We start from the raw sequence: 16,815 nt of genomic DNA on the forward strand, positions 1-16,815 counted from the left end.
AGCGTATTTTGCCAACAGACTGGCAACACGCAGAAATCGTTGTTTTTCTTAAACCTGATCGTCCCCCGGAAGACCCAGGCTCATACCGCCCCATCTCTTGGCTGAATTTTGAACCTTCGCACCTGCATTCAAGATCTGGTACACCCAGATCAGTCAGGCTTTATGCCACAGCGCTCCTCCAGACACAATATCAGGCGAGCCCACAACGCTGTTGCTGGGGCCCCCCACCTGGGTCGCCCTGCGGCGGTCCTGCTGGCAGATATCGACAAGGCGTTTGACTCGCTGAGTTGGACTTACCTTTTTAAACTCCTAGAGGCGTATGTGAAACTACTGTATACGGATCTCATCGCCTCGGTTCGTGCGGCCGGATACTACTCAGCCCCCTTTCCTATTCGTAGGGGTACTCGGCCGGGGTGCCCCCATCCCCACTCCTATTGGCCTTAGCGATTGAGCCCTTAGCCGCGTGGGTGCGCCAGGACCCCTTAATAAGGGGACTGGCTTGGTCGCCGGAACACTCGGACAGGATTGCGCTTTATGCTGACGACGCCCTGTTCTTCATGTCTGACCCGTGGGCCTCCGGTTCTCGCGTCCTCCACATTCTCCATATCTTTGGTCAGACCTCTGGTCTCTGTGCTAACCTGCCCAAATCTATACTGTTTCCCATTCACGGAGCGCAGAGGAGCCAAGCCTGGGCTTCGAAGTTGATCATTGCAGATACAGGCCTTTAAGTACCTAGGGTCTTTATCTCGCGATGTCCCAGCGATGCTTGGACGCACAACATTGCCCCCGCTGCTCCCTGCCGTTCAGGACGAAACAACGATTTGGTCCCAACTACCCCTATCTTTGTACAGCAGATCCGCAATTTTTTAAATGGTGACCCTGCCGCGCCTACTCTACAGGCTCCAGAACTACCCATACCCTATCCCCCCGTCGTGGTTTACCCAACTCAATGCACTCTTGAATAGATTCCTCTGGCAAGGGGGCGCAATCCGTGTGGCGCTTGCAACGTGTATACAGTTCATGTATTGTGGGAGTATCGCGGCAGCCGATGTCCGCGCATACTACTGGGCCTCACACCTCCTGGTGATCAATGAGTGGTGGTCCAGTTCCCAGACAGACCCGGCCTACACCGTGGAGCGGATGGCCATGGCGGGTACCCCCTTGCTCCATCTCCTATATAGTAGCTCTTCCCTGGAGACGCTTCCCCTGGCTTGCCGGATTGTCATTCAGACATGGAGAGGGGTGGTTCGGTCCACGGGCTGGTGGGGTAAGTTGACGGGCGCCACTCCCCTCTGGCAGGGAACTTATCTTCGGTCTCAGCGCTCGTGGGATTCCGTAGGTGGGACGCTATTGGTATATCTACACTCGGGGACATTATGCAGAGGACCACTCTTGAGTCCTTTCAAAGGCTGCAGGCTGATTTTGACCTTCACAAATCGCAGTTCCATCGCTATCTGCAGCTCTGTCACACCCTGACCCCCCTGATTTGGCAGCTAGAATCTCTACCGGAGTTCCACCCACTGGAGGGCCGCTTACTGATGGGGGATCTGGGGGCTCACAAAATCCGGCTAATCTACCAAACACTCACTACACATTCCAAGACCACTATTCACAGGGCCTGGGAGGTATGGGAGGCGGATTGTGGTTCCCAGACCGACCTCCTTGTATGTACCTAGTCGTAGGTGGGAAGAGAAATAGGAGATTTTAAGGCCTAGTGCTATACGGAGTGGCAGCTGCTCCCGATGGTACTTATCATTTTCTTTTTCACTGTTGCCTCTGCTTGGTAGCAGCAGTGGGGCGACGCTTGGCTATATAGTGCACCTCCTATGACATTGTTTTCCCACTGGCATCAGTCAGACATAAAACTAAAGTGAGGGTTACAGGAATTTTTTTCCCAAATATAATGTTACAATTCAAATGATAATTGTTACTCTTTATGGTTATTACTCATCAAATCTTGAGTTAAATATCCAATTTTGTCTACATTCATTCAATTTTTAACCAATATCCATGTGAAAACAGATCCAGTCAGTGTAAGCAAAAGCCAACAAGTGTTTTGCAGTGTTTCAAGCAATTGCACCAAGAATTAGTCCAATGCACATTTTTCTTAAGAAAATGGTTACATGCTTTTCAAATGTAGCATGGGTACTCACAAACTTTCTGTCGGGGGCCAAATTTACAGTGTGTTTTGTGGCTGAGGGCCGCACAGGTAGGGGTGGGGTCAGTGGGGGGCGGGGCTAGATTAAATAAAAATCAAACCCGTTTCAAAACATTAGACAATGTGACAATGCTGTATTTCAAAAGCAGATGTAACTACAAAGAGCACATTTGGATAATACATTTTTATTAGCAGACAATAACAATCTTAAGAGGCATTGCATAGCTTCATACATACCTTGACCCTTATTCCATCACAATCTCTCTCTCTCTGTCAGTCAGTCTCTCTCTCTCTCAATCAGTCTCTCTTTCTCTGCCAGTCAGTCAGTCAGTCAGTCTCTCTCTCTCTCTCTCTCTCTCTCTCTCTGTCAGTCAGTCAGTATCTCCCAGTCAGTCTCTCTCTGTCAGTCAGTCTCTCTCTCTGTCAGTCAGTCAGTCAGTCTCTCTCTCCCTCACTCTCTCTGTCAGTCAGTCTCTCTCGCATGCTGTCAGTCAGTCTCAGTCAGTCAGGCAGCCTCTCTCTCTGTCAGACAGTCAGTCTCTCTCTCTCTCTCTCTCTCAGTCGGTCAGTCAGTCTCTCTCTCTCTGTCAGTTAGTCTCTCTCTGCCAGTCTCTCTCTCTCTCTCTCTCTCTGTCAGTCAGTCTCTCTCTCAGTCAGTCAGTCTTTCTCAGTCAGTCTCTCTCTCTCTCCATCCGTCTCTCTCTGTCTCTCTCTCTCTCTCAGTCAGTCAGTCTCTCTCTAGGTTAGTCTCTCTCAGTCAGTCAGTCGCTCTCTCAGTAGGTCACTCAATCAATCAATCAATCAAAAAATGAGCTTTATTCGATTTTAAACATAAAAATCATAAAAGCAGGCATATAAAAATAATTTAATTTTATATCTAAAATTCGCTAAAACACAGAGTAAATACAAGTTCCTAAAGATTCTTAAAAATTAATTTGAACAATAGTTAGTTTCTATTACGTCCAAAGAGCGAAATTTGTATTACTATACATAGTGTATCCCATCTCACAACTGAGTCCTTCTGATATGTTTTACATCTGACAAATACTTTAAAATTTCCTAGTCCTGAGTACACTTTTTAAGAAGCCCACCATGGAACCAATGCAGTAACAGTTTCCCAACATCTGTAAATACAGAAAAGCAGGGCGACATTGTCTCCATCCTCCCTGTTTTAGTAAGTCAGTCTCTCTCAGTCAGTCTTTCTCTTTCTGTCAGTCTCTCTCTTTCTGTCAGTCTCTCTCTCTCTCTCTCTCTCTCTCTCTCTCTCTCTCTCTCTCTCTGTCAGTCTCTCTCTCCCAGTCAGTCAGTCTCTCTCTCTCTCTCTGTTAGTCAGTCTCTCTCTCTTTGTCAGCCTCTCTCTCTCTCTCTCTCTCTCTCTCTCTCTCTCTCTCTTGTCAGTCTCTCTCTTAGTCAGTGTCTCTCTCCCAGTCAGTCTCTCTCTGTCTGTCAGTCTTTCTCTGTCAGTCAGTCTCTCTCTCTGTCAGCCTCTGTCTGTCTCTCTCTCTCTCTCTTGTCAGTCTCTCTCTCAGTCAGACAGTCTCTCTCTCTGTCAGTCAGATTCTCTCTACCTCAGTCAGTCAGTCTCTCTGTCAGTCAGTCAGTCTCTTAGTCAGTCAGTCCCTCAGTCAGTCAGTCTCTCTCTCCATCAGTCTCTCTCTCTCAGTCAGTCTCTCTCTCTCTCTGACAGTCAGTCTCTCTCTGTCAGTCTCTTAGTCAGTCAGTCTCTCAGTCAGTCAGTCTCTCTCTCTACTCTATCTCCCCTCTCCCCTCTCTCTCTTTACTGTCTCTCCACTGTCTTTCCACTCTCTCTCCACTGTCTCTCTCTCTCTCTCTTTCGCCACTGTCTCTCGCTCTCTCCACTGTCTCTCTCCACTGTCTCTCTCCACTGTCTGTTTCTCCCTCTCTCCACTCTTTCTCTCTCCCCACTTTCTCTCTCTCTCTCTCTCTCTCTCTCTCTCTCTCTCTCTCTCTCTCTCTCTCTCCCTCTCTCTCTCTCTGGGGGGGCCATGGGTACATTATCTGCAAGGTCCGCGGGCCACCAAGGAAGGCCTGCCAGGCCGCTGGCAGCCCGCAGGCCGTACTATGAGTACCACGGTAGTAGAGGGTTGAATGTTCCCCTCTCGTGTGTATTGGACTACTTCTTGGTGCAATCGCTTGAAATTAGTTAGCATCTAATTGTTATAAGAATGTGTAGGAAGAACTGAGAAATTATTCATCCAGTCATTTATGTTGTTATTCTGTGATTTTGTATGATATATGTTGTTCAAAAAGATAAGGAAGTAAAAAAGATAATGAAGTAAAGAAATTATAAAGAAAATATGTCTCAGTTGGATTTAGAGGTGGTATGTAAAACTTTGGGGACTTTGTACTGAGAAGTAAGGACTAATTCAAGTTATACCTACTGAAAATGTATTATTGAATCCTCCACATCACCCCCTGACTTTCCTGGTTCTGAGCCAGTGGGGCGACGTTCCTCACCATTGCGGAGGGGACGACCCTGGCAGATACATGTTTTATCCTTTAGCTATCTTTCACATGAGCACAAATGTTTAACTTATTCCCCTAGGTTCAAAAATATCTCATTTGGTTTGGAACCAATAAGTGTAAGTTAATTGTGCTAACTACGTAGAATGCAGTGTGATTTGTGTTTCTGAGGGGGAAGCTCTGAAGGAAAATTTTCAGTTCTCATTTAGCTTCAAACTCCCTAGGGGTTTAATGGTGATCAAGGCATTCATACCCCCTCTATAGATTTACAATGTACCATATCCAATAGTTTATGTTCTGCATCTCTCTTAGTTTATTTGCTGATTGGAGATGGATGGGCATTTATTTATTTTGTGGTCAATTTTTTTTCTACCCATGATAGGTGCATTCTGCCTTTCTTAAGGGGTCAGCTGGTGAACTCCATATATTGTTTGTTGCATATTTAGATTTATAATGTAAACACAGTGAATTCCTAAATTTCATATGATTTGTTTTTTAAAAATCTGTAAAAGTGACATGCATTATCTAGAACATAATTGCAACAGTCGCCATTAGAGCTTTTATAGCAACTTTGGTGCTGTCAATCAATCAATCAATCAATCAATCAATCATTTGTAGAGCGCACTACATACCCGCGAGGGTCTCAAGGCGCTGGGAGGGGAGGGGGGGAGGGCGCTACTTGTCAAACAGCCAGATCTTAGGTAGCCTCCTGAAGGTCAGCAGGTCTTGGGTCTGTCGTAGGCTCAGTGGGAGGGTGTTCCAGGTCTTGGCGGCGAGGTGGGAGAAGGATCTTCCGCCGGTGGTAGTTCTTCGGATGCGAGGGACGGTGGCGAGAAAGAGGTCGGCGGAGCGGAGCTGGCGGTTGGGGATGTAGAAGGAAAGTCTTCTGTTGAGGTAGGCTGGGCCGGTCTTGTGGAGTGCCTTGTGTGCGTGGATGAGGAGCTTGAAGGATATCCTCTTGTTGACGGGGAGCCAGTGCAGGTTTCTCAGGTGGGGGGCGATATGGCTGTGGCGTGGTAAGTCGAGGATCAGTCGTGCAGAGGTGTTTTGGATGCGTTGCAGTCGTTTGATGAGCTTGGTCGGGGCTCCCGCGTAGAGGGCGTTTCCGTAGTCGGGTCTGCTGCTGACGAGGGCGTGGGTGACTGTTCTTCTTGTGTCTGTCGTGATCCACCTGTAGATCTTGCGGAGCATGCGGAGGGTGTTGAAGCAGGAGGAGGAGACGGCGTTGATTTGCTTGGTCATGGAGAGCATTGAGTCGAGGATGATTCCTAGGTTGCGTGCGTGGTCGGTGGGTGTCGGGGCTGCCCCCAGTGCCGTCGGCCACCAGGAGTCGTCCCAGGCTGAAGGGTTGGAGCCGAGGATGAGGACCTCCGTCTTGTCCGTGTTCAGCTTCAGTCGGCTGATCTTCATCCAGTCGGCGACGGCCTTCATTCCTTCGTGAAGGTTGGATTCGTGTGGGCGATGGGTTCCCTGGTGAGGGAGAGGATCAGTTGAGTGTCGTCAGCGTAGGAGATTATGTTGAGGTCGTGCTGTCGGGCGACGTGTGCGAGCGGGGCCATGTAGATGTTGAACAGTGTCGGGCTGAGGGAAGATCCCTGGGGTACACCGCAGATGATCTCGGAGGCTTCGGATCGGAATGGGGGGAGGCGGACGCTCTGGGTTCTGCCGGAGAGGAAGGAGGTGGTCCATTCCAGAGCCTTGTCTCAGATCCCTACGGCGTGGAGGTGTGCACGTAGTGTGCGGTGGCAGACGGTGTCGAAAGCGGCGGAGAGGTCCAGGAGGATGAGGGCCGGGGTCTCACCGTTGTCCAGCAGGGTCCTGATGTCGTCGGTGGCGGCGATAAGGGCAGTCTCGGTGTTGTGGTTGCTGCGGAACCCTGACTGAGAAGGGTCCAGGATTCTGTTTTCTTCAAGGTATCGGGTTAGCTGTCTGTTGACGATCTTCTCGATGTCCTTGGCTGGGAACGGAAGCAGAGAGATGGGCCGGAAGTTCTTGAGGTCTCTTGGGTCCGCCTTGGGTTTTTTGAGTAGGGCGTTGATCTTGGCGTGTTTCCAGCTCTCTGGGAAGCTCGCGGTCTTGAGGGAGAGATTGATGACGGTGCGATGGAGCTGCTGGCTTTGTTGAAGATGTGGTGCAGGAATGGGACTGACGGGGAACCGGAGTGCATTGTACTCATGGTCTTGATGGTGTCCTCGGGGCTCACGTTGGCCCAGGCTAGCAGGGGGTCGTGGTCGATGGTGTGCGGAGAGTCTGTTGTGTTGATGTGTTGGGGCTGTCTGGGTGTTGAAGCTGTCGTGGATGTCTGCTATCTTGCGGTAGAAAAAAGTGGCGAGGAAGTCGCACAGAGCTTGCAACGGCGGGATGTCGTTGGTGTTGGAGCTGGGGTTGGAAAGTTCCTTCACGATGTTGAAGAGCTCCTTGCTATTGTGTGCGTTGTTGTCGAGGTGGTCTTTGAAGGAGGTCCTCTTGGCAGTCCTGATGAGGTGATGGTGGTTGCGGATGGCGTCCTTGGGGGCTGCGTGGCTGTCCGGAGTCTGCTCACTGTGCCATTTCTTCTTTAGTTTCCGGCAAGCTCGCTTGGAGGCTAGGAGTTCTCGGGTGACCCAGCTGGCCCTCTTGCTGGTGTCTGTGTAGGAGGATATCTTCAGCGGGGCGAGGGTGTTGGCGCAGTCATCGATCCAGCATCTGAGGCTGTGGGCAGCGTCGTTGGTGTTGGAGGGTTCGGTGGGTGGGCTGAGAGCGAGGTTTACGTGTAGTTGGTCTTCGGTGATTCTGCTCCAGCAGCGGGGGGGGGGGGATCTGTTGGGTGCGGTGGTGTGTGGTGGGTTTCTGGAAGGTGAACTGGATGCAGCGTTGGTCAGTCCATGGGAGTTCGGTGGTGTGGCTGAAGGAGACGTGGGAGCTTAAGGAGAAGACGGGGTGCTTTAAAGGTTTGTAGTACATGGTGTCACTGGAGCTCACAACCTTTTCTCAGATAAACGTTCAGCAACAACTTTGTCACCTCTAAAAACATCCAATTGTATTGGAGGATCCCAACAGTTTATTCTCTTTGTTAGAACTGGGTCACCAATTCCGACACAGTAGCTTGGCGCAAGGTAGGAAGGCACCCGAAGGCAATGTGTAAAGCAGTTGTGCAGCACTCACTCACCTGGACTCAGTAAGGCGCACACAATGAAGGACACCACACTAAGTTGATTGGTAAAAACAGGATCCTTTATCTAATTCAAGTTATGGCGAATCAATTCATTTCAGTAATAATGTAGATAATTTCAGGGCAACACTAATTTCATTCGAGTCAAAGGGGGAGATAACCTCAGGACAACAGTCAACTCATTCAAGTAAATAGAGCAGGTAATCTTAGGGCAACAGTAAATGTATTCAAGTACATCAGGGCATGAACAGAACAACAACGCCTCCCTTGGGTAGGGAAATAATAAAGGCACCATTCCTTATTTGGTATTGCTCCAGTTGATATCACTTGTGCACATCTCCCACCTCCCTCGTCACTTGGTCATTTCAGGCAACCAGGCCGACTGAGGACATAGAGATTGCAGCCCAGTCTAATGTGCAGGACGGGTGACAGTTCCAACTAACGTTCACAACCCCCCCCAAACAGGGAGGTAAGTCCCACGTGTACCTTGTGCGCAGGGGTCTCGGGGCAGGCCCCAGCTTCGCCGCACTCACCTCTCTCCACGCAGGCCCGTAGGCAGTTCCGTTGCACTCCGGCGCTAGCGAGCGCCGAGCGCCCCTACCCCCAGGCTGCCCGCTCCTTTCTTCCCACGGGGCATCGCCTGGGGGCGGAACACTCTGTAGGCCGGCAGAGAGCTTCACGGGGCTCTGGCCCTGCCGCTTCCCCAAGGGTTCAGGGCTTCCCTCTCTGCCCTGGGCCTAGGAGCCAATCAGGATGCAGCTCGCAGGGGGGCGCGGCCGATGATGCGGCCGATGCCCTGGTTGCCGGACAACGCGCGCCCGCGCAGCCCGGGCCTAGGGCGGCATTTACACTACTGCAGCGGCCCTCCCCAGGCTTCGGGGCCGCAGCGGTGAAGTCGGACGATGAGCAGCTTCAGGACTGCAGGCACCGGGGCCGCGGCGATGATTCTCGGGCCCACGGCGCACTCTGCGGCAGCGCCCACTCAAGGCACACACGTTAGCGACGCAGGCGGTGCCTCTACTTTCACAGCGCCCGGGCCGCAGCGGTGATCTTCGGCAGATGAGCGCTTCCAGGGCACAGCGCTGGGACGCAGGTACCGGGCGGCGGCGGTGATTTGGGGCGTGCAGCGCTTAGAGTTCACAGCGCTTGAGAGTCAGCATGTAAGGGGGCACAGCAGTAGTTCAGCCAAATCCTGGGCTGCGGCGGTGATGACTTGCAGCGCTCAGAGTTTACAGCGCTTGACAGCAGGGGCAGATTACTTCTCCACAGCGCAGGGGCAACAGTTCCAGCAATGGGGCGCTAAGTAGGCACAGTTCTGGCAGTATAGCGCTTTACCTGTTGATCCCCCAGCAGCAGCAGTTCTCTTCTTCTTTACAGTGCCTAGTTGGCACAGCGCTTATCTCGGGGGTGGGGGCAGTGGATGGCAGGTCTCAGTTGCAGGTTCTTGGGGGGAGAGTAGGGGCTGAGTTGGCAGGCATAGAAGGGCAGGATGGTTCCCTGCAGCACACTGGAGTTGGTCCCCTGGGCTCCCCCTCACTGGGCAAGATCAGCAGGCTGGCAGAGTCCCTTATCTAACTTGGGTACAGCAGGGCCTAAGCTCAGTCAGTCCCAGTAGTGTAGGTTCCTCTCCCCTAGTCCCCACCGCCTGTACTCCGGCAGAGGTTCCCCCAGGTCCAGTGGTGCCCCAACTGACTAGTTCAGTTTCCCTCCTTTCCTCTTATTCCCTTAGGTCAGGTGACCCTCCTGTAAAGGCGGCAACGCATAACCCCTCCCAGGGCTGGAAGGTTCCAGGAGCTTCCACATGTCTGTCTATGGGACAAAAAGGCGGGATGGCGAAGATACAGTATCAAGATGTCCAGGCCTGCTCCTAACCACTAGTGTGTGTGTTCAATGGCCACTCCGCAGTAGCAGGGGCCTGTGGCAGCCATGTTATTAGGAGAGAGCACCTGCACCTCAGCACTGTTTGGCAGTGGTAAGGTGCCCATAGACCTAGGTTCAACAAAAAGATGGTGGCAAAAATGAGGCGACAAGGGCAAAAAAACAGGGTAAGACCACCCTAGGGCTGACAGGTCTAAAACTCTTCATTATACTGGGTGATGAATCTAATGCTAGGGAAAGTTTTATTTCTCTTTAGTTTATCTTTAGATACACCCTGCTTTCTCTAGCTTCATTTTAAAGTACATATGTCAAAATACAACCAGGCAGCATACCTCGGAGTTAAAATCTTTTAATACGCTGTTTTTCCAAAGGTATATAATCCTCATCACTACAATTTATTTTTAATCTAAGTAATTTCCAAAGGGTATATTGGAGATTTGTCTGAATGCACGTACAGTTCTGTCAACTGTTAGAGTTTTCCTACAGAACCTCAGAAGCATTCAGAAATACAATTTGTCTTTGATTGTTTTCTAATTTAGATGTGGTATTCATGTCCTTATTATTCAAACAAATATTTGTGCTACTCAGATCTGTGATAGCGCCATTCCAAATTAACTATATATTTTCAGATAATATTGTCATTAATGGGAGTCTTTCCACCAGATAAAGAGAATATAACAAAACAAATTCAGTAAATTTAAGGAGCATCCTGGAATGGGTATAGACGCTAGCTCATCTGATGAACAGAAATGTTTCTAGGGCTGTCAGTTCCTCCCTATGGTCACAAATAGTATAAAGAAATGTGGTGTTGGATTCTGCCTGCGCTGCAAAGATCCCACAGGGGATCTGTTAAACACCTTTGACATTGGTCTGTTTAGGTCTGCCGATAGCCAAACAGGACATTTCAAAGGCATGGAAGCAGGGTTAGATTGGGATTGAAAATCGGCCCGGGCACTCTAAAAATAAGTGCCCCACATTTGCATATTGCCTTTCCCCAAAACACTGCTTCAGCGAAGTTTTATAAAAAGAAGGTGGGGTCGTCTCTGACAGAGGCATGTTTTCTTAACTTTACTTAGATAACAAAAATGCACGGATTAGTTCACACTGGTAAAACACACCTGAAAACAAGTGAGGCCACTTCTGCTCAGGCCCCCTGCTCCTGTTCAATCTGCATACATTAATGGGCCTGCCCAGCGACAGAAAGTGAGTGACACCTCTGCCAGTTGCTAAAAGGGAGGTAATGGACGCCCATCTGCCTCAAGAAAGGCCACTCGGGCACCCACTGGGCTGCTGGCAGCATCCAAACAACTCAGACACTGCCCAAATCAGCCCTCAGGCTGCCAAAAAAGCAGACCACAGCTGGAACTCGGATACTGGCCCCTCAGGCATTGCCCGAGTGCCAGCCTTAACAATCCGACCCTGCGTTGAAGGACACCACGGCCCACTCCTTGGATAGGTGGGCAAATGGTATGGACTACTGCATGGGTCTGGAAGCCCGTTATACCAGGCCAGGGAGCGCTTTAAAAAACAATACAACGTTTGGAAGGATTGGGCTGTGCATCTTAGGATTCATCTCAGCCGTGGCCACTGGGGGGCAGGATACATTCTTTTAAGGCCGCGTTGTGCTAATTTTCTGGGGGAATGTCTGTTGTTTCATGCTTAAATCCATGCTGTTGAGTCTATGGGGCTTAATCTGTGGCACTGTATTGTGAATGTGGAGATTCAGTTATATTGTACTGTTGGCTCTGTACCACGCCTGGGTACAGGCGCACAACGCCCATTGGGCTCAAAAGGCTTCAGGTCCCCCCCCCATAGTGTGTGTCAGCCCGGGCTGAGACAGCTTCCCGGGCACACACACAGCCGCGCACACGAATACTTCACAGGTCTTTAAAAGACCATTTACTTGTTAACGAGACTTTGTTGTTCTTTCACTCCTTCTTAGAGCCCCTGCATCTTCACTCTGCCGATTGCTGGAAGAATTAGCCCCTTCACCCGAAATATTTATTAGCCCTCCCCGAAATTTTACTCTAGTTGCGCCTCTGCCTTGGTATTATAAACAATCAAAACTCAATGAAAACGTTTTTCAAAAAAAAAAAAAAGAAATCTGGTGTTGCCAATACGTAATGTAATGTTTTTGATAAATCTTTCATATCTTACATATATGATGAAAGAGTAACAACCCTAGAGGCAATTCGTATGGTCACAAATTCAAATAGCTGCTCAGTGAGAGACCCTATACCAAGGTGAGGAATGTTTCTGTTATTGGTTTTCAGGAGGAAATATATAAAAGGCTGCTGGGTTTTTGATGTCAAGGTACGCAAACTCTTCATCATCCACCATGGAGGTGTTAAACCATATTAACAGTAAAAATTCCCCCTATTTTCCTGATTCAGAGTTTGTCGGTATGAAGGCGCCATTTATTGCACTGATACAATCTGAGACCCCAAATAACATGCGTAAATTGGTGCTTACTGCACCAAAATCTGCTTTTAGCAGTAAATAACATACTGTTTTTACCAGGGCAGGACTTGTAAGCAAAAGCAGCCCAGGCCAAATATATTTTGACCAACCATGCTCCTTTCCTCCTCACGCTCTCATCTCTCTCTTTCTTCTCTTTCTCTCTCTCTGTCCTGAAGCAACCACCTGTCCCTGCTCTAATTTCCTGGGGAAGTTGGACAAAATGACAGAGGCACCAACAGTGGACCACTGCCCTAAAAACAAGCTTCCAAAGGTGCCAGCCGACTAGGGATATGCCTGGTAGATAAAAACACAGTCAGCCCGGAATGGATGTTTCCCTGTTAAATTTTGATAGGTTTGAACTACTGGAATGTATTGAAGTGTGAGGTATTTAACACACCCATAATTAAACGTTGCAGTAAAAAACCCTCAACTTGGGAATCCTACATATGCGCTAACAGTAATTTTGACAGATCTCATTAAAACTCACAATCAAGGCCTGTTTCTGAACTATATTTAGATAATCATTGCTGATTCTCTCAACACAACTTGTAATATTAAGTTGTCTGAGTCTTACTAGTAGGAGTACAATCAAAATTTACATCATTGCTCAATTTATCTGCACTTCCGATAATCATACAGTAATAATCATATTTTGAATTCTGATATTGTGTTTGTGAAAAGGTCAGTAGCGGCTGGTGTCAGGGCAGAGTGTCGGGGCGGGGTGGAGGGATGACGGAAATACAAACAAAAACAAAAGAACTTACTTCCAACCACCGCGTCGCCGCTCTTCTGCTCCTTTCTGCTCCAGTCCACTGCAGGTACAGACTCTCAGACTCCCCTGTGGCCAATCCAGATGCTGTTCTCATGCATGAGAGGAGCGTCAGCATTGGCCTGAGCGCCCTTGATTTGCACTCCCTGAGAGACTGGGAGCCTGTGCCTGCTGTCTCCAACCTAGCAAGGCAGCTTGGGTTGGAGGCATCTCCGTGTGCATGTCAGTTTGGCTGTCCTAAGATGGCCGGCCAAACCGACATGGCACCACTCCTCCTGCAGCCTGTCACAAATTAGGCCACACCCTCAAGACTCGGCTTGGGAAATAAAAATAAAATGATAATAAACCTGTTTTATTATCAATTTGTTTTTCAACATTTTGAAGCTGCTGGCAGGGTGTGCAACACTCCTTCGCCATAGCGGATGAGCCGCCACTGGAAAAGGTACACCATAACCTTCCCTTTACTTTATGTCTTCTTCCTCTTATCAGTTGATTTTTACCTTTACTTTGCTTTCAGATTATTATTCCTCCTAAAGTAAGTAAATTTTTTTCTGCATTCTCCATTTGTAGTCCTGTTTTCCTGTCTACATGTAAGGCTATGTAATCCACCTCAATAAAATAAAAAGAATTACTAGTTAAGTCTGTACAGTTTTACCCATTTCACTGATTTATTGCTGACTGGTATAGTTTTGTTATATTAGTAATGTAGCGTAGTCTGATCGCCATATTATGAAAGAACAAGGACCTCTTTTAAAAGTGTTATGGGAAAACCGCTCAGTAAGCTGCATAAAGAATTACAAAATAAGGTGGTATGAATATTCTGGGATGCAGCAACACTACAGTATTCAAAGGTTTTGCTCAGGAAAGGGTAGTGAAGGAGCCAGTTTCCACGTTCTAGATTTACTCTAGAACCCCTGGCCGATGTCTCTTTTTGTCTGCTTGAAAGTGTGAAGGGGAAGAAAATTATCGTTAGCCAATTATGTATTACAGATCTAATGAACCATAACTACCGAGAATCACAGACTTCCGATTCAAATTTAATTAGTCTATTTCAAGGCCAAGAAGAGCTGGACATACAAACATCTCAAAAGGAGGGTGTAGAAATACAATGGAACTAATATAAAGCCAAATTTACGGGTGAAGTTAAGATGATGCAGCATACACAGAATAACCAATTCAAGAATCAGGACACAGAATATTACTGCTGCAACATCTAAAGTCCCCCTCATTTGAGGTTCGTAAGTAAAAAGCATTAGTCTGTCCCTAATTTACCGCTACCGTGACATCCCTACTTAGCATTTCCCAGGTAAGATATGAAAAGGTGTCAGCAAGTGAAGGCTTCATAAGAAGACCATTCACCATGAATTGGTCAGGTAGCATGAAGCTACAGAGCTCGTTCTAAGCTGCTCTCTCCTCTCAAAGCAAGGCAGAAGTCCCCGGACTCTGTCCCTAACTCCAATAGAAGAATCGATTCAGAACATCTATAAGACTGTGCAACATCACCCCATTCACACAAGACACCTCCTCGTAGGCAACTTTCCATTCAGCACCGATGCTCCCAGGCCTTGGCTCGATGACCTTGATTCTCAGGCTCTCTCTGGTGAGAAAGAACACCATCCCACATTTTCAGCAACACAGTTCAATGTATCTTCTCCTCCCTAAGCCTGATTCCTAAAACAGAGACATTATTCTAACTGACAAAGATGCTTTTCTCCACCTGCAACAGAATCGTGAGAAAGAACAAGTTCTGCGTACACTTGAATTCCACTAGCAAACCTAACTCTAGAGCTGCAGAGAGGAATACACATCAGGCCTATAGAATTCGGGCAACATAATAAACAGCATGTAATTTCATTAAGCACACATATACATGATCATTGTCACTGCGTATTTAAATCAATGCGTTACATAAGCATACAAATTATAACGTTCATTAGTCACATGTGAAATCCTTCACATTGAGGTCTTATCTAATCATACGACGTTGCAATGTTGATATCACCATATTGTATGAAATGATGCCTATTATTTCACTTAACACGTTACTACATTACACGATCTAATGACACAAATGTTAACCCGATAAGAGGTTATATGTGGGTGCGAACTTCCCAATGATTATAATGCACCCCTACAAACGACAGAGCAATTTGCGCTCTATCTGTAGTAACTGTAAGATTCTATGTTTAAGGACAAATTCTTGACTGTTTCGCCTTATTCTAGCCCCCCGCCCAAACACACATTTTACCAGATTTTCTCAGTGAATTGTGCATGGGCAGTGCTTAATTTGTGAAAGAATGAGTGCCTGTGCCCAAAGCTCTACCAACAGGCCTGCAGCTGTGAAATTAAATGTTGCTGGCCAAATGCTATTATCGATCCACCTCTTTAATCCAATACTGGACACTCCCTGCCCCTTTTTCTCACTCTTGCAGGTTTCTGCCTTCTACATTTGTGACGGTTATTCCTTCTTCCTTTTCCTCCTTCCTTCCCCTTTGTGTGTTTGACTCTTTTGCTCTCAGTCAATGCTCTATGAGGAGAAATAAGTTCCAGTTTCCAAACATGAGGGCCTGTGGGCTCCACCAGCAACCACTGGCTTAAATTAAGCACTATGCATGATTAAAAGAAATCAAAAATGTGTATTTTTTTCCATAACACTTGTTATGCTGATTTTTTCCTAAACTCTTGGGTACAGAGAGATCTCTAGGGAGGCACAGCCTGGAATGTGAGGAAGATGGCGGTGTGAGCCTGCAGCTCAGTTACTGGGAGGCAATTATAGAGAAATAACTCTGTCTTCACAGTGATTCTGTGAATGAGGGTGACAGAAATGGGAACAAAACACTATTTTAATTAATATGGTATCGTTAAAGACATGTAATTCTTCAAATCAAGACAATGTACACAGCCTGTGCAGACCACCCGATCCCACACTACTCCCCAAGTGCTCAAGGAACTGAAGACCATCAGTACAAGCACTATAGTCTCCGACGACACAGGATGTCCTACAGGTGTACAAAGCAAGCAAGTAGGATCATATGCTGCAGGCGCTCGCTCAACCGCTCTGCTAAAGTAAAAAAGCGACAAATTAAAAATAAATATCGACACGCGCTGCAGTGCTCGTCTGACCTTGAAATGGCAGCTCCCTAACCGCAGTGCAAGTAATTCAGTGAATGTTGAAGTCCCTGATTCATATTTGCTAAACTTTCTAATTTCGGACCATCGACCATACATCACCATAAGCAGTATCCCTAAGAATATATGGGCATACACAAGATCGCACCAAGTGATGTTGTATAGTTACTAGACAACTGATCCCTAAGCCCAGTCTGATCAACACCCATGTGAAATTTTGACACACTCTCTGCAGCATTGAGCACAAATGTTAATGAGCGCCACATCTGAAGTCTGTCTGACTGTGACTGACATCTGACCATATCAACATATTTCTGCAAGTGTTACCGCTGATGTTAGTGTCAGTACACTGTTAATGTCAGTACGAAAGTTGATACACTACAAAGTTGATGACAAAGTTGGAAAAGCTGATAAAGTTGATGGCAATCTTGATGACACAGTGATGGCATTACAAATTTGATGGCAACACTATTTAGTCCTCATAAAGCAGTGGCCCTCAATATCAAAATGGCAGTTTAGACATGTACCATTAATCAGAGGGCAAGAGTAAGCAGCAGCTGGTGGGCTGAAGTTGCAATACATACTATTCAATCTAATGAGAGAGCTCCCAACTGTAGTGGAAAAGTGTTGCAATGCGCAATAAGGTCTCCAAAACAAGCCCGGTGATGTGTTGCCACATTAGCCTGGTTTCTGATGACAAACGAACAAAATGACGACTGCATAGCTACAGAAGACCAGGAACCCTAATGCTGCTTGACTGCAAGTGCCCAATGCTGAGACATTCGT

The sequence above is a fragment of the Triturus cristatus genome, chromosome 10, assembly GCF_964204655.1.
Source record: "Triturus cristatus chromosome 10, aTriCri1.1, whole genome shotgun sequence".
NCBI lineage: Eukaryota > Metazoa > Chordata > Amphibia > Caudata > Salamandridae > Triturus > Triturus cristatus.